This window comes from Lissotriton helveticus, chromosome 5_1 (genome assembly GCF_964261635.1).
Source record: "Lissotriton helveticus chromosome 5_1, aLisHel1.1, whole genome shotgun sequence".
Classification (NCBI taxonomy): Eukaryota; Metazoa; Chordata; class Amphibia; order Caudata; family Salamandridae; genus Lissotriton; species Lissotriton helveticus.
In genome coordinates this window covers 1,955,773,404-1,955,795,204 of record NC_136065.1, presented here as the reverse complement: position 1 = coordinate 1,955,795,204, position 21,801 = coordinate 1,955,773,404, and positions in this window count along the sequence as shown.

Here is a 21,801-nt window from a genome sequence, read left to right as displayed (position 1 = left end):
GGTTTAGTGCCAGGATCGGGGAGCTACGTGGTATAGGGTTAGCTAGCCAAGCTAGCAGCATTCCTGCTTTGTCACCCTCTGCGTGTGCCTTCTCGACATACTTCCGATAATTGAAGCAGCGCAGTCTCTCCACTTCTGTGGCCAGCACCTCCTTAGCCTCTAACACTTCCCTCTGACACTCCGGATGCTCAGGCCGTGCCTGCTCTGCCAACCTCAACCGTTCGTCCCCTTTCTCAACATCTTGCAGCAGGGATTTCCTCACCCCAGCATATTTACTTATGCATATCCCCGTACCAGTACCTTAAAGGCGTCCCATTCCATCACCCTAGTAGGAGTAGACCCGCATTCTCACTAAAGTAGTGAGTTATCCCTTCTTCCACCTCCCTACGAAACACTGGATCCTCTAAAGTTTCAGGGCGCAATCGCCCTTTTCTTCGTCCAATGCAAGGTGATCAGGAGCGGATTATGCTCGGATAGGGTCCTAGTCAGATATTCAGAGCTGGTTACGGTGGACGCCACCAGTGGGGAGCACAGCATAGCATCCAGTCGAACATGTAGTTCGTGTAACGCTGAGAAGTAGGAGTAATCTTTAGTTTGCGGGTGATGTGATCTCCATACATCTATCAGATGCCACCTAGCCTGCCAATCCTGTCTATGCTTGGATAGTCTATGAAAAGGGGAATCCGGCAATGGGGGGGTGAGACCTGTTCATTATTGTGTCCGTTATTGAATTAAAATCCCCCCCATTATGAGTGGGCCCGCCAGGAATTGTGCCAAAGTGCCCGACATTCGATCCAGAAATCGCGCCTGCTCTATATTAGGGGCGTAATTACTACAAATGGTCACCTCCTTACCATATAGGCGCCCTTCAACCACTACAAATCTGCCCTCCCCATCTATTGTCTGTTTAAGCATCTGAAAAGGGACCCCCACCCTAATCCAAATCAATGTCCCCCGCGCAAACGCTGAGTATGACATGCTGAATACCTGTCCTCTCCACCTACGCTGCAGCGCCAATCGCTCCGACCTATTAAGGTGTGTTTCCTGGAGTAACGCTATGTGCATTTCCCTTCTGACCAGATATGCATGAACCTTGTGGCGCCTCGTCATCGTGTGTAGCCCCCTCACATTCCAAGTAATACTTCTTAAATCAGGTACAGTCCCCTTCACAACAATACAACCACTTCCTCCCTCCACTTGCAGCTTTGAACACACCGGCGTACTCCAAAACCCAACCCATCCCCCAGTTCCCCCCATCCCCCCACCCCGCCAAGAACCGGTCCTAAACCAACATTGTTAGTTCCCATCCAAACCAGTCCAACACTCCACTCATGCCTAAGCCCAGCAGTAGCCACTGCAGGCATGCCTTAAGGGCAACTGGGGGGGCTTAGTGCCAACGGCGACTGCTCTTGCCCATACAATCACCCCGCTGCGATCCCCAATAAAGCATAGCTACCTTCTCCACCCGTACTTCAGTCATCAACAGAACGAAACTTTGCATATAAAGGCATTTCCCAGCCCCGGAGTCACTTCCAAGAAGAAATTCTTTGTCCATCACATTGTGCGATTGCACTAATACAGCACCATATACTGCCCACACACAGCTTCCCAGTCGATCACCATCCCCAGCACTCAACAACACAAATCATCACTCATCCAGGAGTCCATCTGCTGTGGCCGGGGTGACCTGCGGCACCCAAACACTTCCGGCCTCCGATATCTTCGATTCCGATTGTGTCTTGTCCTTTTCCGCATCTGTGTGCCCTGGAGACTGCAGAGTCTGACTGCTAGCCAGAGCCGACACTGCCTCCAGCGCGTTCCGTCTCTCCAACTCGGTTTGGGACTGCGATGGCTTCCGTACTTTTTGCCTCCTACGTCGAAGGCGTTGCGATTGGCGCTGGGGGAGTCCTTCAGCTATTTCCTGCAATCGTCGTTCTTGCCTATCCGTGCCAGCTCTGTACGTTTCCAGCCATGCCCATGCGTCTTCCGGAGTTTCGTGGAAATGAGTGGCACCATCCAGCATTATTTTCAGTTTCGCAGGAAACAGTAGCGAGTACTGGATGCCTTCCGATCTCAGCTCCCTTTTCACAGCCAGGAATAAAGTACGGCGGCATTGAATTTCCAGTGTATAATCTGGGAATATGGCCACCCTTCCGTTATCTACCTGGTAAGGCCCATCCGTTTGTGCCCTCTGCAGTAATAAGTCTCTGTCCTTATAATGCAAGAGTCTAGCCACCAGTGGTCGAGGGGGTCGGCCCGGCTGGGGCGGTTTGGCAGGTATCCTATGCGCGTGTTCCAGCGTAAAGAAGGTAGATAGACCCTCAGGGGCAACCACCGTCCTCAGCCAGTTTTCAAGGTAGTGCACCATATCCGGCCCCTCTACTGTTTCCGGCAGGCCCACTACACGGATGTTGTTGCGTCTATTTCGGCTTTCAGCATCCTCAGCCCGCTTCTCCAATGCTTGTATGCGATCCAGTGCATCCGTCATTTTTGTCTCCAACACCTTTTGGGCCGGCGCCATTTCCTAGATAGTCGTTTCCGCTTACTTCACTCTATCCACCATCTTAAAGTGGTCCGTCTTCAGAAGCCCCAGCCCCATCGCCACCTGCGCGATGTCCTGCTGCAGAGCTGTGCGTGAATCCGCGATAGCTGTTAAGATACGATCGAACTGTCTTTGCAAGCTAGGATCCTGGTCCTCCTCCATTCCTTCCAATTCTGCTGGCAATTGCGGGTCGCCCTCTGGTTGTTGGGACGCACCCTCCGGCTTTACTCTTGGTTTCCCCATATTTGGAGATTGGTAATAATAGCAAGGTTCAAGCACCCTCTCCCGTAGCCCTCAGGTTCTCGGATCCACTTCTACAACCTCCACCACTTGGCAAGAGTTCTGGGGTTTCAGTATCTAGTAAGGTCCTCTATTCACCGCCTCCAAACGTCAGTGTGTTAACCGGCCATCCCCGATATCTTCATAACAGACAGTGGCAGTCATGGAACCAGATCACCCCAGTTCTCAGTTTGCGCTAGTAGGCCTCAGCACGCAGTAGTTGAGGTACCACAAGGAAGAACCCCAGTCCCGCCTGACTGGGAGCCAAGGTGGTTTTGCTGTTCCATGCGCCACACCATTCAGCACCTGCTCGCCACTCAACGCAAGGGCCAGGTAATTCCAAGGAGTCCGTGCACCGCTGCTCAGTTAGCGCTAGTCAGATCGTGCCCTTCTTGCCAGCATCACCATTTCATGCCTCAGCTCCACAGTTCGCCTCCCAGATTATGCTTTATAGCGTCACCAGCCTTGTCCTTGGGCGGACCGCGCGCCTCCTCCTCTTATGCCTCGATCTGCTGAGCATCCCCCTTCATGCCGCGGGCCCACGGAGCTCCCAGGATCCTCCTGTATTAATTTAAGCGGCCCACTCGCCACCTCCCGCAGCCAGTCCTCCGACTCTCTCCAGCGCCAAATTCCTTCTGCCTGCCGATCCGCTCGTGTGTCACTGCAGCTCCATTGGGTAAGTTCAGCACCCCAGTCAGCGCCGCCCCACCTCCGCCAGCGCTTCAGGTGCTTCACCCCAGCATCGCCGCCATTTTGTTCCACTATCAGTTCTCTGACCGGTCAAAAGTTTCAAAAGAAGACCAGGTAGTACACTTTCAGGGGGGTGGCCCAGTCCGAATGATTTTAAAGCACCTCCTGGCACTCTGACGTTGACGTGCCGTGGGGCGCCGAAAGAAGGTCAGTAGGGCACACTGGGAAATTGAGTTTTGTCCTTCTGTATGCGGCGCAGTTCCAGGTGCGGTCGGTGTCGCAGCCCTCCCAGGCGGCAGCAAAGGCAGTGGCAGCAACCAGTGAGGCAACCAGTGAGGCAGGACACGGGTCAGCAGAAGATGCAAGATTTTCACTGTGAAGCTTGTGGGCCAGGACAGTGAGACAATTAGGTGATATGGTCTGTACTGCGTGTAGGAGTCCCCTGCACAGGTCCCATGTCCTTCCCCACTCCACCAGAAAGAGCCCAGCCAGGGTAGTCGTACGGGTGTCCAGGCGTTACCACATTCTCCCTCGGGCGCGTCTGAAACTGAGGCCGGGGATTGTCAGGGCCTCGTGCGCTCATGAACCCAACTGGGATGCAGGCATGGCATGTGTTCAGGCCGGACGAGTACCAGGAGCCCAGCCCAGGAGGCGGCGTGTAGCAGCCAGTGATGTCCCATGCATCCCGTGGCGGTCAGTCCTCCCTATTGACAGTCTGGAGTCCGGGAGGCAGAGAGCCAGGGCTTCCCTTGGAGCATATGTTGGGCTCGCTCCCTCAATCTCCGACTCATTGCTCTGGGTCCCCAGGTGGTACAGTGGGGCTGGGTAGTGCCGCCGGCCCCCTCCTCTCCCCCGCCCCGCATTCTCCCTCACTTCCGCCTCCCCACTCAATGGGCGTGCGGGGGATGGGGATCCCCGCCGACGGAGAAACCACTATCCAGGAGCGTCAGCAGCCACCAAACCGGCGAGGTCCGCAGCTACCGGGAGAGCCCCGCGGGGCACCGCCGCTCATCCGGGCGCACCAGGGGACACGGCCAAAGTCTCTCAGCCCAATCGGATCTTCAGGGCCCCCTCACCTGCGGCGCCCGGGCCGCCTGTTCACTCCGCGGGCAGTTCCGAAGCGGGGGCCGGTAATCCCGCGGCCTGGCATGCCGTACGCTGCTTCCAGCTTCACTCTCGGGCCCAGCGGTCTCCTCACCGCCTGCAGCAGGGGATGCCTGTCTCGGCCCCGAAAGCTCCGATATGGCCGAGGGCAGCTCCCTCGAGTCGCAGTCACCTCCAAAGTCCCAGCAGCCATCTGTGCGGGATCTGCTCCCCGGTCCGATGTCTGCCACCTTCCGGGGCGTTTCCTTACTCCTTTGTTCCCTTATCTCGCGGCCTGCACTCCGTCCATAAAACGTCCCTTTGCCCTCACACCGCACCACGGGTGTCGCTGGGCAGCCACCAAGACAGGGTCACCACATGCCTACGGCTCCCGACACCATCGGGGGCCGAAGGGCTTCTAATATTTCAGGATCGCTGTGGGATCCTCACGAAGCTCGGCACTCAAGCGGCCAGCTCCATCGGCCTCCAAGCCACGCCCCAATTGGCCGCTCGACTCATATCTGAAGTAAAAAGATTTGAACACATCACTCCAGCTCTCAACTCGCTTCCCATGAAAGGGAGGTGTATTTACAAGCTGACCTGCATCACACACAAAACCCTTCACTCTCCGGTCCCCAACTACCTGAACAACAAACTGGTAAGTGCAGGTTAATCCAGAACTCCGGGAAGCTCCAACTCACTCCTTCTTATCCCTCTAAAATTGAAAAAGAAAACCACCCAGTACTGATCGTTTTCTGGCAACGCACCCAGGATGTGGATCGCTCTCCCTAGAGGCCTCAGATGCAACCCCTACTTCTCCTGTTTCAAAAGGGACCTGAAACTCCATCTCCTTAACAAATACTTTCCTGACCAACGTCAACTAACCTAGATTTCAATATCCGAGTTGACTCCTCTCTCTCTTGACATTCAACGATAGTTGGTGACCGGACTGTGTTAGCCACCTTTGTTTGTTTTCTCTCCCTCCCCTGCACTGTTTACCTATTTTCATGTTGTATTTTGTTTTATCTCTGTTTTGCTTCCTTACTGCCTTCCTACTATGTGATGCAATTTCCTTCTGTTTTTTACAGTGTGTATGTAAAGCGCTCTGATACCTACAAGTCAAGCTAGTGCTATATAAAACATTTTAAAATAAAATTAAAATAAAAAATAAAATGACCTCACATATTACATCACTCATGACATGGTCAGTCACATCACTGATGACATCATCCAGTGATTGTGAGTGTTTTCTATTTGTGTGTTAAACATATATACTGAGGTGTCACAAAAGTTTAATTAGTTTACTTTGTATACTACTGAGTGATTCTATTTTAAAACATAGATGATGTGAGTGTCTGTGTAACTGAGTATCTCCATGTGTGAGTGTCTATATGGGTGAATAAGTGGGTGTGTGAGTAGCTATATGGGTAAGTGGCTGTGTGAGTGTCTATGTGGGTGAGTAAGTGGGTGTGTAAGTGGTGTATGGATGAGTGAGTGGTTATATGAGAGACTGTATAGATGAGTGAGTTTTTGTACGGGTGAGCGCCCCGTCTCCTTACTAAACCACTCTGCAAAAGAGCCTCCTGGTGCAATACCGGTTGGGGGATGAACTACCCTTGGCTGGTGAGGGTTGTTGGGGGCCAAGAATCCCTATTATTGCCACAAGTATAGGAGGAGGTGGACCCCTGGCCTGCGGGGGGGCACATTCCCCCCCTTAATTTGAATGAATTGCCCTGGGGAGGTGGCTGTCCCCAGGGCTGCGGGGGAGCCTAACGGGCTCCTGCATTCATTTTATGTTTAGCCCCCAGGGAGATGGCGGTCCCTGGAGCTGCGGGGGGATGCGCGACCCGCCATAACTTTAGAATCATTTGCCTCACGCAGGTGACAGTCCCCGGGCTGCCCACATACATATTTTTAAGGGCACTAATTCACAAAAAGGTCACTTTCTGGACCAAAAGTTACCTTTCTGCCAAATTTGGTGCAATTCTATCCAGCAGTTTGGGCTGTAATAGTGTCTAAAATCCCTAAGGAAAACTGAATGGGGATGACGCGGTTTGAGTCTCCCCCCTTTTTCTCTGCCCCCACTTGACGAATAATCCCGAAACTTATAAAACAAGAGCTGAACCGACTCTCATACTAGTTTTAAAAATTTCATACGGGCCAAAGTTATTGAGAAAACAAAAAATGATTTTCCTATGGAAACTAGGACCAAACTATCACAACCTACTGATATATATATACTCCTCCCCATGTCCTCACCAGGTTTTATACCAGTGCAGCGAGATCAATGTAAATATTGAGGTTATATGAAATACTTGTTTACATGTAAATATGACTTTCTTTTAATTGGTTTTTTAACAATATGTAAATATGAATGTCAACAAATTGTCTATTTTTCTACATATTTATTTATTTTGTATATAGTATATATTTTTCTTAACATTAGGAAAGTATATTTCTATATGATGTTGGGCACCATGCCCCAAATTTGCTGCTTGCTGCTAATATTACGTTTTGGCAGTATTTTCATTATGTCTATTGTTTTAATAGTGCACACAGCTGTAATTGGTTTGAATTAATCATTACACTATATATACCCTCATTTATGTCTGTGACACATCATGTGATCAAGCCTCTACGAGAGGCGAAACGCGTCATGACAGTTGCTGGCTGGAATTTTATGCACGAATAAAGCACTGAAAAGATTTGCACATACTTGTGGTTTCGTTCCGACGTTATTTGCCCCCGAGGTGAAGGAGCGTGATGGATGGCGTCTTTGAACATATATATATATATATATATATATATATATATATATATTTCACACAAAAGAAAGATCATGGCACACCTCTTGGTTAAGTTAAAGTGGATTTATTTCAGATCGTGATAACCTCCTGCGCGTTTTCGAACCGTAGTTCCTGTTCATGGCAGTGTTACACAATTGTCCCTTTTCCCTTTCTCTATTTGTATGCCTGCACTTAATGAGTGATGTGGTGCATTGTGGGCCATGTAGTGTGTGTGTTTGATGTTTCAATAAAACTTTACTGAATGGCTCGATTTTTACGCTTATCTATTATTGGTGGTAGTTCAATACAACGGGGTTACTTGATTAATGCTCTACACTTTGAGCTTTCCTAATGTTGGACAATTAGCGTGTTGTTCGATTCATGGGAACACCACGAATACATGGATCAATATTGCGGTTTATTATTGATATTGATCGTGTAGGTGATATTTGACTGAGTGTCTGGGAATATCTAGGGCTGAGTGCCCTTGACCCCCGATGTGCGTTATCCACTCTGTGCGTTTTCATCCATGTAATGTGTGTGTTTGATATTTCAATAAAACTTTATTGAATGGCTCAATTTTGTCTGAGAATATCTAGGGCTGAGTGCCCTTGACCCCTGATGTGCGTTATCCACTCTGTGAGTTTTCATCCATGTAATGTGTGTGTTTGATATTTCAATAAAACTTTATTGAATGGCTCAATTTTCGCGCTTATCTATTATCAGTGGTAATTCAATACAACGGGGTTAGCTGATTAATACTCTACACTTCGCGCTTTCCTAGTGTTGGACAATTAACGTGTTTTTCAATTCATGGAAATACCACGAATACATGGATCAATATGGTGGTTTATTGTTGATAGTGATCGTGTAGGTAGTGTTTGACTAAGTGTCTCAGAATATCTAGGGCTAAGTGCCCTTGACCCCCGCTATGCATTGCCCACCCTGTACGTTTTCATCAGTCTATATTCGCGCTATTATGCCATGATGATGTCACATTTGCATACACTTATATATTTAAAAGCATAGTGTTTGACTACTAAAATATCACAATGAAGAAAGTCTTTGTAATGTGTTCATATTCAACAATTTCTCAAGTCAATTATCTATGTATTTTTGCTTTTTTCTTTTTTCTTTATTCTTCTTATATCTTGTCTTGTTGTTTCTCTCTATTTTCAAATAGAGTACAACCTCAAGGAGAGGAATGATCAGTTTACATATTGTCGACAGTTTTTCTTCTAGAGGTGGACGTACATCTCCATTTAGACCTTGTGGTTGCATTGTCCTGAATCTCATTATTAATTTTGACTCAAGTCTCCTCAGCTTCTGCATTCGGTTGCCACCCCATTCATGTTGTGCAATCGTTGCCAGGCCAAAGTATTTCACATCTAACCATGTTTTTCCTTGGTGAGTCATGATATGTTTGGCCATTGCATACGTGTGGTCTCCATTTTGAATTGCACGAATGTGCTCCTGTATTTGTTTCTTTAAGGGACATACCGTGCTCCCAATATACTGTTTACCACAGAAGCACTGCAGCATGTAAACCACAAAAGATGATTCACAGGTTATGTTATCCCTGATTTCAAAAACCTTTCCCGATGGATCCTTAAGGTTTTTCATGTTGCGGCCTGTTTTACAGGCTTTGCACGTCATGCACTTTGTGAAGCCTTTAGTTCAAATTTGGAGCCAAGATTCAGGTTTTCTTAGAACAAAATGACTGCGCACCAAATGGTCTGAGAGGTTGGGTGCTCTTCGATATGATATTAATGGGCGTTCGCCTATGTTGTTACCAATATCCGGATCTTTTTGGAGTACATGCCAATATTTCATAAGTATCTTTTGGATTGTATATCTTTCTTTACTAAATGTTAGTACCATCCGTGGCTGCTCATCTCCTGATGCTTTTTTCTCATTTGTGCTGCTGTTCCTTGAATCTCTCCTGCTTTCTCTTCTTTTGTTAGTAAGGTTTCTGCTCTTGTTTTCTCTCTTGCCTTCGCTTCACATCTATTTATGTCTGTTTGTTTGTATCCACGATGTGTAAACCGTGTTTTGGTTTCTTCAAATTTCTTTTCCATTTCTGTGTCCTCTGAGCAATTTCTTTTCATCCGTAACAGCTCACCGTACGGTATGCTCTTTTTTAATTTCTCAGGGTGAAAGCTAAGACCATGTAGCAGAATGATTGTTGCTGTTTTCTTTTTGTGGACAATTGTCTGTATTTTATTGTCTTTGACATAGACTTTGGTGTCTAAAAACTCAATCTCTCTGGCATTTACTGTACATGTAAATTTCAGGCCCACATCATTAGTGTTCAATATTGAAAAGAAAGTCCAAAATTCTGATTCTGTTCCCTTCCACAATAGGAACAAGTCATCAATAAAACGTAGCCATAGAGCTACGTTGGCCATGTGGTGGTCATTTTCTTCTCTCCAAGCTATGCTCCTCTCCCACCATCCCATCATGAGGTTAGCATAGCTTGGAGAGAAGGAAACTCCCATCGCTGTTCCACAGCACTGTGCATATACTTTCTTGTTGAAGAGAAATATATTGTTATGTAGGCACATCTTTATCATTTCGATCAGCATTTTTGAATGAACCAGCTCATTAATTGGTCGCTGTTGAAGGAAATATTGTATTGCATGTACCCCTATCTCATGATTAATGGAGGTGTACAGCGACACCACGTCAATTGTCACTAATAGATATGTTGGTTGCCATTCGGTGTTCATCAGTATGCGCAAAAAATCGCCAGTATCTTTTATATAAGAACTGAGCGTTGGAACAATGGGAGCTAGAAAGTGGTCTACATAAGTAGAGATTGTCTCATATAAACTCCTGCAGCTGGATATAATGGGCCGTCCCGGAGGTTTGTTCAATGTCTTATGAACTTTCGGAAGAAAGTAAATGGTGGGAGTGATTGGATTGTCCCCCATTAAGAAATTTTTTCTCATCCTCCGATATTAGCCCCTTAGCCTGCCATTGATCTAATTTCTTACTGAGATCCATCATAAGGTCGTCAATAGGATTCTTTTGCAGGACTTTATAGTTCTTGATTTCACTCAACTGTCGCATGGCCTCCTCTATGTAATGGTGTTTTTCCAGCACAACAATGTTTCCGCCTTTGTGGGCAGGTTTGATCTCAATGGTGTTGTTATTTTTCAGGGTTTGTATAGTCATACGTTCCTTTTTGGTCAAGTTTTCCTTTCGTGTTCGGTTTACGTTGTTTCGCATTCTGTCAAGATCTCCCGTCACTAAATCATGAAATATGTCGATCTTATTGCCTGGATGAAGGGCAGGGCAAAATTTTGACTTCTTTTTAAATTTCGTGGCTATTCGCTTGTTTGTTTGTACTCCCATCTCTTCCAGAATTTGAGTATTCGGTATCTGGGAGTCTGTTGTTTCATTTGCCAATTCGTATGCCACCCGGAGCTGTGGTATTTCTGTGATTCTGTACATTCCTGGATCTTCCGTCTGTGTATTTGATTCTTGGATGCTAGGTCTGTTTGACGGCAATTTTGAGAAGAATTTTTTACGTTTCAATTTTCTTGTATATTTATACAGATCTATTTTGGTGTCGATAAGATCCTGATGTATTTCAGGGCAAAATGACATAGATATTCTGAGACACTTAGTCAAACACTACCTACACGATCAATATCAACAATAAACCACGATATTGATCCATGTATTCATGGTATTCCCATGAATAGAAAAAAAACGTTAATTATCCAACACTAGGAAAGCGCGAAGTGTAGAGTAACAATCAGCTAACCCCGTTGTATTGAATTACCACCGATAATAGATAAGCGCAAAAATTTAGCCATTCAATAAAGTTTTATTGAAATATCAAACACACACATTACATGGATGAAAACTCACAGAGTGGATAACGCACAGCAGGGGTCAAGGGCACTCAGCCCTAGATATTCTCAGACACTCAGTCAAATATCACCTACACGATCAATATCACTAATAAACCGCAATATTGATCCTTGTATTCTTGGTATTCCCATGAAACGAACAACACTCTAATTGTCCATCATTAGGAAAGCACGAAGTGTAGAGCATTAATCAAGTAACCACGTTGTATTGAACTACCACCAATAATAGATAAGCGTAAAAATCGAGCCATTCAATAAAGTTTTATTGAAACATCAAACACACACACTACATGGTCCACAATGCACCACATCACTCATTAAGTGCAGGCATACAAATAGACAAAGGGAAAAGGGACAATTGTGTAACACTGCCGTGAACAGGAACTACGGTTCAAAACGCGTAGGAGGTTATCACGATCTAAAATAAATCAACTTTAATTTAACCAAGAGGTGTGCCACGTTCTTTCTTTTGTGTGGAATAATAGCGCAATAGACGTGAGCACCAACTGGATCGCGCTTCCTCTGCTACAGGACAATTGGAGTATATATATATATATGTATGTATGTATGTATGTATGTATGTGTATATATATATATTTTTTTTTTATAACAAAGGATGCGGCACACCAAATGGTTTTTAGCTTATTTAATGATAAGCTCTCCCCCACCAACGCGTTTCAGCCTCAACAGGCTTTTCTCACGGTTAGTAAGTCCTTCTTTAGTTTCCACTTATATACCTACATCTGCCTTTAAGTGGCATTGTGGGATATGTAGTTTTAAACAAATTTTGAAAAAAAACTTTACATTTTATACGAAAGACAATTGCGCCATTAGTCATTGTTATTCATATTACATGATGTTAATTATATATATTAGTGCTTGAGGTTAAGTACCAGTGGCATTCTATACATGTATTATGTTACCATATTTAGGAGGTATTGGGTTTAGTACCCTATTCTGAAGATATGTATTCAACAATGTTCTTGAAGACTTTCCTAAAGGAGAAAAAATTATCCTAAATGAACATGAAGTTCTTCGTCGTTGTTGATCCCCCCAGGGTGTTTGGTCCTGAATTTTATAATCAAACGTGATTCAATTTGACGCAGCTTACGGACATGATTTCCACCTCGAACACCTTGTGGCATCATTTTTATTCCATAGAAGCACATCGCTCTCCAGTCTCCATTTTGACATGTACTGATATGTTTGGCTGTTGCATATGCCATATTGGCATTTTTCACCGCTCGTATATGTTCTAGGATTCGTTTTTTTAACATGCACTTTGTGCTTCCGATATACATCATACCACATTTGCACTCTATCATGTATATGACAGACTGGAGAGCGATGTGCTTCTATGGAATAAAGATGATGGCACAAGGAGAATTATAATTTTTTTTAAATCGCGGGGTACGCGCATGGTACGCGTACCGTACGCGTATAGTGCGCGTACCCCGCGATGGTTTATTTTGTTTTGCCCTTGGGGGTCCTTTTGGGACCCCCTGAGAAGGGCTAGAGGGTTGGGGGTCTCTACCCTGCCCCCTTTTCGTGTTTTCCACTCTTGTTTTGGGCTCTCTTGTGCCTCAGTTCTCCTGAAAAACAAGATGGTGGCCAACACTTCCTGGTTTGGAAAGTTTGGAATGTTGACAGTCAACTGCCAGCCAATCAGAAACTCGCTCGCGCACGTAAGGGTACGCGTACGGTGCACGTACGGTGAGCGCATATAGATATATAATTTGCTCAAATTCAATTTTCTCAACAACTACTGGAGGGATTTTCACCAAATATAGAAAAGGCACTATTGCATACCTGTCCCTACCATTTTGCCAAGTTTGGTGTAATTCCGTTCAGCCGTTCGGGCTGTAGTCGTGTCTAAAGGTCCCATAGAAAATGCCATTTAAAACATTTCCAATTCAATTTTCTCAAGAACTACTGGAGGGATTTTCACCAAACATAGCAAAGGCACATCTGCATACCAGGCCCTACCATTTTGCCAAGTTTGGTGTAATTTCATTCAGCCGTTTGGGCTGTAGCCGTGTCTAAAGGTCCCTATGGAAATTAACATGGGGAAAACACGTTTTGGGACCCCCCCTTTTGGCCCCCGCTTGACGAATTCCCCCGAAACTTTCAGGAAAGGAGCAGAGCGGAGCTGGCCAAAATTCTGGAAAATTACACACAGATTCCTCAATCGGCGCCAAAGTTATTCCCAATAGAATGTTGAGCGCATATAGATATATAATTTGCTCAAATTCAAATTCTCAACAACTACTGGAGGGATTTTCACCAAATATAGAAAAGGCACTACTGCATACCTGTCCCTACCATTTTGCCAAGTTTGGTGTAATTCCATTCAGCCGTTCGGGCTGTAGCCGTGTCTAAAGGTCCCATAGAAAATGCCATTTGAAAAATTTCAAATTCAATTTTCTTAAGAACTACTGGAGGGATTTACACCAAACATACAAAAGGCACTGCTGCATACCAGTCCCTACCATTTTGCCAAATCTGGTGTAATTCCGTTCAGCCGTTCGAGCTGTAGCCTTGTCAGAATGTCCCCATGGAAATTAACATGGGGAAAACACGTTTTGGGACCCCCCTTTTTTCTCGGCTCCCGCTTGACGAATCCCCGGGAAACTTTCAGGGAAGGAGCAGAGCGAGGCATATTTAAGGAAAATTACAGGCAGATCCCTCAATCGGTGCCAAAGTTATTCCCAATAGAATGTTCGGAATTTCCTATGGTAACTAGGTCCTAACTATATATATAGGTAATATATATATATATATATATATATATATATATATATCTCTTCGATTCCTTCCGACTCCTCTCCTTCCAGCAAGAAAGTCATGGCAGCCCAGCAGATGAGATTTAATTTAATTTTACAACACCATGTGCAAAAGTGCAAATTACAGGACGGCCTACGCGTTTCGGCTACACCTAGCCTTCAACTGGACCATATATATATATCTCCAAGAAATAATGACCAGCACTCGCGGGGGGTTAAATCCTCATGTCGGATTTATTTGGCACAAACAATAAAGCACATATGCTTAATACTTACCTAATACTTACATTTAATATGCATATGATGCCTTTACCATTAATGCCTTTACAATTTGTTGTAAAGGCAGGCGTGGTAAAGGCATACGCATTGTAAAATCCTGCGTGGTAAAGGTAATGAATGGAGCCGTGTTGTAATGGAAATGCGTGGTAACAGCCACGTTGTAATGGCCGATTTCCCTTTGTAAGTTCCAGTGAACAGTAGCATTTTAGTTTTTTGTGTTGTCCAGATGTTTCAAGCTATACTGTACACCAGTTCCTGGCATTCTTTCCTCCTGTCTGGGTTATCTATATTAGGGTTCTTTGGGGTTTCTTTGCAGAGAGAATTCAGAAAAAGGAGATGATTCTTTTGGGAGATTTCCTGTTTGGCTTTTAGGTCCTACTAGAGGAGTTTCCGTAACCTGGCACCAGAATGTAACAAGCATTGGCATAGCCAATAGGTCTCACCTACGCAAGAGCTACTGAATTAATGTCTTTTAGCCATGTCGTACAGCAGCAGAGGTGAAGGCTTCATGGCTGGAAGCTAGAAAAAAAAAGTGCTATGACACGGCCAGCGCTGACCATGTTATAGCCCTACAACGCAGGAGGGACGAGGCAAGTAACAATGCGGGAGGTGGATGAGGCAAGTAACACTACACAGGAGGGAGCAAAGGAACATGGCAAACAACACAATGCAAGAGGGCATCAAGGCTAGCAACAAAACAAGGAAGGGAGCGGGGCCAACACAGACAGCGGGACGAGACCAGAAGGGAGAAATGCAACACAGGGGACTGTGGGAGGAGGGTGGGAGGGAGCAAGGAACATGATAGATAATGAGAGGAGGGTCAGAAGGCACAGGCAGTTTGAAGGACAGCAGATGGAGAGCAGAGGGGGATAAGCAACACGATGTATAGCAACAGGAGGTTAGCGAGGGGATAAACCACACCAAGGACAGCGGCAGTAGGGCAGTCAAAGCAACATGCATTTTATAGAATGCTTCCACAATACGAATACAGATAGCTTCAAAAGCAGAGCGGAGGAAGGCCACTGAGTAACAAAGCAGTCCTTGGGCTATGCTCCAGGGGAGGACCAAAACAAAAGCAGAGGCATTCAAGCCAGCTCTTGCTGACCAAAGAGGAGCAAGCATATGTGAGTGACGATGAAGCCAACCAATGGTTAGTAATGCACAGGCTCTAAGCCCCCAGTAAGTAAACAAAATGTCTTGCAAGCAATGGCACATGCACTGTTTCAGGCGAGACCTAAAAACGTGCTTCTGGATATTCTGCTCAGTTATTCAATTCCGCACAAGAATTTGGCTGTTTAAGTTCACACAGAGAACTCGTTTTTTTGGGCTGGATAAGTAATCTGTCATTTTTTATTTAAAATCTTTATTCGATCTATTAAAAAAAAAAGTTCATGAAAGCACAAATAAATCAAATCAAATCATTAAAAAGACCATAACACAATTTACAATCATAAAATTGTAGGTAACCTTTACAGTAATTCAAGTTAGCGTGCCATACAAGCCCACAGAAAAGATGCAACTGAGAAACAAACATACGAATTAGGTAAAGACTTCAGAAAGTACAGGGCCACCCTGCATTGTTTAAAATTTTGAAGTCTTAAAATGGGTAAAATAAAAGTTTCTCTTTCTTTGTGGTAAAATTTACAAAACAATACCAAGTGTAAATCAGTTTGGGGTGAGCCATTGTCACACACACGAGATGAGGTAATCATGCTTGAACTTCCTCTCTGGGAACCCGAGTATCAGGGGGATAAAGATGAGACGAAAACGCACCAAGATAAATCTGTGTCGAGCCACAGTGATACGTGAGAGGTAGAAATAGTGATGGTATCTCGCAGGTCTAGGCGGAACGAGGACATAGGCGCCTGTTGTTGACAAAGCCTCCCGCTGCGAATAAAATCAGCCCTCTGCATGTATAGATTGGTCAGTTTCCGTTTAGAAACAATCCGGCAAGAAGCTGGGTCTTTAAACAGCTACTCCTGCCTGATTGCTTATAGCTCGGCTTCTACATAACTTAGACAACCGATCCCACTGGGACCCTCCAAACTGAGGCAATCGCCAATAATATGCGTTAAATTAACTGTCGACCTCTGCCAGATGGAGAGCCACAGTAGGATCGGTGCCAGTCTGATGCAGTCGGACAGGTAAGGGAGTCCTAATACAAGGTGTAAGATAACATTGGATGCTGTAGGTGGTAATGAGACCCTAGACTTAAAAAAGGTGTCTGCCATTCTCTGCAATTTCTCAGTATGAGCCATCCCCCAGATCCGGCCCCGTAGGTTACTGCCGCCTTTGTTTTGGCTAATTAGATAGTTTTAACCGTGTCACCGAGGCTGGCCCCCAACTTCTTTATAAAACCCCTTATTGCTATTAGGGTTCTTTCCATGCCCAGGGCTCTGGCTGCAACCAATTTCGACCAAGTGTGTTTGCTGTCAAACAGAATGCCCAGGTACGCGAAGGAGTCAACTACTTCGATTTTTTTTGGAGCCTAAGTAAAAATGAGGCACTTTTGCACCTTGGGTAGCTCTAGCTATGATAATAAAAGATTTACCCTCATTTACACGAAGGTCCAATGAGGACATAAAGGCAGCATATGCAGTTAAGAGACTCTAAAGGGCTACGCCTGCCTCGCTAATAACACTGCATCATCGGCGTAAGCCAATAGTGGTAAGGGGGAGTCTTCAAATCTAGGGACGTCGAGAGTTGAGCCAGACAGGGCTGCCTCCACCCCGTTGGTGTAGATAGAGAAAAGAAACGGGGCAAGGACACAGCCCTGCCTAACCCCCTTCTCGATTTTAAACACACAGGTGCAATCTCCATTTCGGCCATACCTCATGCAGGCCGTGGCGTTGGTGTGTAGCTAAAAAATTAAATGAATGGTTGGAGGATCAATACCCATTTCCGCCATCATGGGCCACAACTTTTGATGGGACACACAATCAAACGCAGCTGACAAGTCCATGAAGGCCATGTATAGCTTTCCGCCTTTGGCCTTTGTGTACTTGTATATGTATAGCAAGAGATTTAAGCATTGGTCCACCATCCCCTTTCCCTTCTGGAAACCATATTGAGCCTGCATTAAGATGTTTTGTTCCAGTGCCCATACCTCTAGTCTGGCTAATAATAGCCTCCCCATTAGTTTTGCTGTTGTGTCCAGAAGGGAGATTGGTCTTTAATTCTTCGGGTAGGACTGATCGCCCTTCTTGAAGATGGGAACTAACTAGAACGCTGTTTCCAGGAAGGGGGGGGGTCCCTCTATAGCTATGCTGTTAAATAAGTTTGTTAGAAGTGGGACCCACATGTCTCCATTTACCTGAAAGAGGTCAATGGGGACCCCGTCAGGGCCTGGTGCTTTTCCCGGGACATAGGCTGCCAACCCTGTGCTTACTTCATGGATCGAAAAAGTCAAGAAGCTACCAGAAGGGGGTCTTGGGGCGGATTGCGTGGGTTCTGTAGTGGTTTTTAAACTAAAAATGCCCTCAAAATGCTTTATCCACGCCTCTTCCCCTACATGGGTATCTAATGACGGAGCTTTTACGTCTTTAAAGTAGGGAGTATTTATGATTTTCCAAAACTGCCGACTGTTCCAAGACCTGGCAGCTTGTTCAAGATCCTACCCCATGCCTTCTCCCTTATGTCCTTTATTTGTTTGGATCTCACCTGCTTGTACTCACTTCTCAGTGTTCTTACCAGTGCCGGGTCTCTGGGATTGGATTTTAAGGCAGCTGCTAAGGATCTCTTTGCTTTAGAGCAAACCGTATCAAACCAGTGGCTTAAATGGATGTCATTTGCTGGTTTGGGATGGGTATGTGCACCTTTTAATTTAGTTAATTAGGGCCAGATGTAGGTAAAAAAATGTTTACCACCTCTTAAATACCGTATCACACCGACTCGGTATTTCCGATTAGGAAAATGAGATGTAGATAAAAATTCCGGTAACAATTACCGACTCGGAATCTGTCGGTAATCGTAATCGGTATTTACCGACTCGGAATATACCTACACGGTAAAATCCGAGACGGAAAAACCCAAACTTATCCACCGGTGCCATGGCCCATAGGAATGAATGGCAACTCCCGACCCGGAAAATACCGAGTCGGTAAAAACCGACCCGGTATTTACCGTGTCGGTAATATCCGTCGAAGAATTTGAAACTGACAAACATGTGAGCCTGTGAACCAATCAGGTACTCCAACCACACCCAAATCCAAAGCCACAGGGGAACTAACCAATCAGATCCAAGCACCACACCCCAGTACCTGGGACAGGCCACGCCCATGCAGGTGCAGAAACCAACAGTCAGGAGAGCAGGAGGACAGAGTGTGGAGCAGCCTTTCCTGAGTCAAACAACACTGCAAGATGGAGAGCCAGGAGGCACAGAGAGATGCTGCAGAGCGCAAAAGGAAGCAGAAGTTCAGCCAGGAAGAACTGCAGGTGCTAATTTCCGAGATTGTAAGACATTATGGCAAAATTTTCGGGAAGCAAACTCTGCATGTTGCAGAATCTATCAAACGCAGCACCTGGTTGGACATACAAGGCAAGGTAAATGCCATTGGTGTCACCCACCGTGACCTTGAAGACCTGAAAAAACGGTGGTACGACATCCGCATTATCACTAAGAAAAAACTTGCTGCCCACCGCAAGGAAAGTGCTGCAACAGGGGGAGGAAGAAACAGAGCCCCCAGACTCAGCGACATCGAGGAGATGGTGGCATCCACCCTTGAGAAGGAATGCATTCACGGCATCGGAGACGCTGACAGCTCAGCAAGAGGAGCAAAGAAACCAGGTAAGATGCAAGTACATTATCATTTACCCATTTACCTATTCCCCTCACAGGACAAATCAGACTCCACAACAGGTTTAACTAATGTCCTGCAATGCATCCTGGGAAATGTAGTCATGTGTAGATACCTCAGAGCAGTCAGCGTGCATTGCAGCAAGGGGAGCAACAGACAACTAGCATAGGCAAATGAGAGACAGGCAAAAGTGCAATAGAAGTGTTTTTTATCTCATGACACAGGTGAACAACTTCACTGACACAATGTCCATGTCTGTCCACAGGAGAGTCAATGCGCAGCACAGCAGAGGTTAGAGAGAAGAGGAGGGAAGGAGCCGGACCAAGCACATCACACGGAGGGAAGGACCAAGAGCAGGCAGCCCCGATACCTGAGGAGGCAACAGCAGAAAATCCACAATCCCCTCTCCTATTCGGTAGTCAGGACACAGGAGCGGCTGAACAATCACCCACCCCCACAACACCATCCCCAGTGCTGGGAAGAGTAAGGTGCCATGATGTGCCCCCTCGCAGAATACTGCAAACATCATCGGAGGAGGAGGTGGAGGGTGACACACAGGACAGAGGCAACACCGAGCAGCAGCCCAGTCCCAGAGTCACGCGGGCCAGTGTCCGAGGGCGACGGCCACGGGAGGTAGAGGATGTGCGTCAAGTTCAGGGTGTCTTCTGCGGACTGGAGGCCACCATGGTGAAAGTGCAGCGCCTGCAGGCAAAAGCGATGATGGGGGTTCAGAGGCAGGCACGCACAACAAATAAAAAACTGGAAGCAGTAGGCAAGGGCATAGGGGAAATGGCAGAAAGCATGCAATCTATGGCGTCAGGAATATCTGATATTACACAGTGCATGACTGTCCTGTGTGACAAATTGGACAGGGACCATTTAGAGAGACGCAAGGCCCGTGTGGATGTGCGACAGCAAACAAAGGCCCTGAACAGGTTTGCCACTGCTACCACTGTGCTGTGCAGACGGTCAGTGACGATGCAGGATGCCATAGTGCAGTGCTGCAACAATTTAACTGAAGGTATGGCCAGGATGACCTCTGCTATGGAGCTCGTGCTCGCGCATCAGACTGGCACTGGAGGCGACACTTGTGCTGCGGAAAGCGAGGGGTCCACCAGCAGGAGTGGTGCAAGCACTCCTGTGCAAGACTTACGGAGGAGTGGCAGGTGTCGGGGAAGTGTGACAGGCCACAGTGAGAACATTGATTCACAGCCACAGCAGCCCCGCCCTGTGGCCCGTGGCCACAAACAATGACTTTGCCCTCCACCCGAGGCTGTAGTCACGGTGGTGTTAACCGTGACAACACACTCATGGAGTGTTTGATATAGTGAGCCCAATGTGAGCTATCAATGCTGTGGCGTAGTGAAAATTAAACTACTTACACAAAGTTACATTCATGCCTGTGTCTCTTTACTCACTCAGAAATATTGTTGTGTAACCTCTTCCCGTCTCAGTCTCCCATCTGTAGCTGCTGCTGCCACCGTAGCTTGGGGCTCTGCCTCCTCTGGGTCGTCATCGATGTCCTCATGATATGTGAGCTCCACCTCTGTGCCTTGCTTGGTGGCGAGATTATGTAACATTGCACAGGTCGCTATTATTTTGCAGCAGATGATTGGGGTGTACTGCCGTGCACCTCCACTCTTGTGGAGGCAGCGAAACCTGCTCTTAAGGAGTCCAAATGTGCGCTCAACAACGTTTCGTGTAGATCTGTGAGCCACATTGTATCGCCTTTCACTCCTGGTGGATGGGTTGAGGTAGGGAGTGAGCACAAAGGACCGCAGGGCATATGCACTGTCGCCTAGGGGGAGAAAGATAGACATTAATTGCAAGTACATGAGACGTAGATCTGATGTGAGTGTCAGGGTGTGTCATTGTGATTTACCTAGCAGGTATCCATTTCCAAATTCTCCGGCAAGTAGGCATGTGTATATTCCACTATTCTGGAATATATAAGAATCATGGGTACTTCCGGGAAACTTGGCTACGATGTCAGTGATGAGGTTCCCTGCATTACATATGACCTGGACGTTGATGGAGTGCGTCGATTTGCGATTCCTGTAAATGTGCTCTGTGGCTGCAGGTGGACAGAGTGGGACGTGGGTGCCATCGATGCAGCCTATCACGTGAGGGAAGTGTGCCAGTTGATAAAAGTCTGTCTTTGTTTTTGCTAATTCTGCCGGTGTTACAGGGAATGAAATATAATACCCCATCCTCTGCATCATGGCGTCAAGAAACCTCCGGAAGAAGCGGGACAGGCAGCCCTGGGACACGCCACCCACTGCAGCTATCACACTCTGGTAGCTCCCTGAGGCCAGCAGGTGTAAGCTACATAGCACCTGGACATGAGGTGGGATGGCATGGGCCCTGGGTGTTGGGTGGTCCAGGAGTGGGTGTAGGTCCCTGATCAATTGCTTGATGGTGTCTGGGTGTAGCCTGTACCTCTGCAGTATTTCAGGCTCTGTCAGTTGGAACAGTGTTATCCTCTGCCTGTACACTTGTTCCTCCCTTAGCCATTCTCTCTCTCCTGCTGCCTGTAGTCTCTGCCGTCTTGCTATGATGTAAAAAGCCGCCATCATGGGTCCTGAGGTGCATTTTGGGACTTTTTTTATAGCCCTCCCTTGGTTACCACCTGCTTTCAATCCATGGTAAATACCGACTAAAAAATACCGTTTTTCTGCAGAT